The sequence below is a fragment of the Brassica oleracea genome, chromosome C6 (assembly GCF_000695525.1).
Source record: "Brassica oleracea var. oleracea cultivar TO1000 chromosome C6, BOL, whole genome shotgun sequence".
Lineage (NCBI taxonomy): Eukaryota > Viridiplantae > Streptophyta > Magnoliopsida > Brassicales > Brassicaceae > Brassica > Brassica oleracea.
Genome location: NC_027753.1, coordinates 36,881,969 through 36,884,233, shown reverse-complemented (window position 1 = coordinate 36,884,233; position 2,265 = coordinate 36,881,969).

Here is a 2,265-nt window from a genome sequence, read left to right as displayed (position 1 = left end):
GTGGAGAGAAAGTGAGAGATATGTTGTGTTTAGTTCACAAGAATGGAAAAAGAAAAAGGGTAAATCGATTTTGGGAGCATTAAGAGCTTCAAATTGATTGTTCATGGTGGTTGTGGTATTGATGACAATGACAATCTTGTAATTACTTGAAGATGATGAGGGTGAGAGAGTAAAAATGTCATTTTCGAAAAAAAAGAAAAAAAAAATTGATGGCATTTTCGTAAATTATATGAACTTGTGGGGTGAATAGGGCAAAACCAATTTTCAAAAAAAAAAGAGGTTAGTTTTGTGTTTGACTTTAAGTTATAGGTCAATTCTGCAAAAAGCCTGTGAAATTATAACGAATTTGGAGTGAATTGTTTTTGGTGAGAGGGTTTTTAATCAAGTTCAGTATCTGCTGGACATAATGGGTATAAATGTGTAATGTAAGTTTTTGAGCAAACTTGATCCATATCACAATATGGTTATACTATTTACAATGTATTTTGCTATTTTTTAGAAAAAAAAATAGAAAATCTTTAGATAGAATCTGAACCAATGTATTTTCTTAGCATTGCTTTAAATATAAAGTAAAAATAAAAATTACTATTTTCTCCTAAATATTTTTTTCAAAGATATATTTTAAATGATGAAATAACAATAGATTGGTCTGAATCTCTATAATATTATTCGATAGACTAGTTTCCTATGTGTCCCTTTTATGTTGTTAATTCTAAAAATGGTTAATTAGATACATAACATTTCTTAATTAAAAATACTCATATATGTCATTACTAAGAGTTTATGTTATATTTCCTTTTTTTCTTAATAACATTTTATTTTGATTTCGTTTTTAATATTTTATCACAAACAAATAAATATAAAAAATGGAATATCTTTAAAATTTTAAAACATACTATTATTAGGTGAATTTAAGAAGAAAAGTTTACAAAAGGATATATATATATATAAGGAGCCAATTTCACCCCCAAAATAATTTATATATATATATTTTAAAGATTCCTTTTGAAAAAACCATCTCAAATAACATAATCATATTATTTTTTATTTTCCTAAAAATAAATTTTAAAATGAATTTTAATTTATAAAAAATGAAAGCAAACTATTAAATAATTCTAATTATGCTTTACTTATTTTTTAAATATTCATATACATGCATGAGACTTTTAACAATTATTAATTATGTTAGCTTATGTCATTCTGTACTGATCATCATTTTACTTTATTTCAAATTGATATAAACAAATAAAATCTCATTACGATTTAAGCAATAAATTCAATAAATCGATCATCAAAATCATAAATCTAATTAGTATATAAAATAACCATAGAACCGATCATAGATCTTCAAACTGATCAAAATTACATATATTAAATTATGAATAAATTTATCGATATATATATATATTTTATTTATTTATAAAACTGTAAAACAAAAAAAATCACCTAAATAAAATTAAAAATAATTAAATATAAATATAAGAAATTGTGATTTAGTCTAAAATGAATAGACAAAATTCAGTTTACCTAAAATAAATAAACAGGTTAAATGTTTTATACCATTTTCATATTTTTAATTAAGATAATAATATAAAATATTCAAAATAACTGTTTGCTTATATTCCATACATATATATTATAAACCAAATTTAGTTTTAAACTTATAATACTGAAAGTAAAATACTAAATAATTATTATAATTTATTTATGATATGAATATTTATCCGTGCATGGGCATGAGATAATCACTTAGTTATATCTAAATACCAAAATACTATTATACATGTAAAAATAGCAATAAGTTGAAAATTTTCTTAAGAAAAGGAAGCAAAGATAATCGAACCATATAAAATAGTTAAAATTGAACAAATATCAATAAATGAGAGTGGAAAGCTCAATTTTTTTCAAAAATCGAATTCTCTTGTTATACAAAATGGACATGTTTTTATATCATAACAGCACTCGGACGTATTGATCAGGTTATCATACTGTCAGACATAGATAATATATTGAACCTAAGACAATGTCGATATATATGGTACGCGAGATGTAAAAAGGGGTCGATTTTCTTCTGGCATGTTGTGTCTGCTGTGAACAAGATATGGCTATTGTTTGCTGAATCCCGTTGTGGATGGACATGGAAGTTCCGTCCTCACTTAGACATAAAATAGACTTAGAGCATGTTCAAAGGCAGCTCTTAAGCCTGTCCCTTAACTTAATTAATCATAAAAAAAATGAAAAACACGAAATAAAGCCAAGGGACGT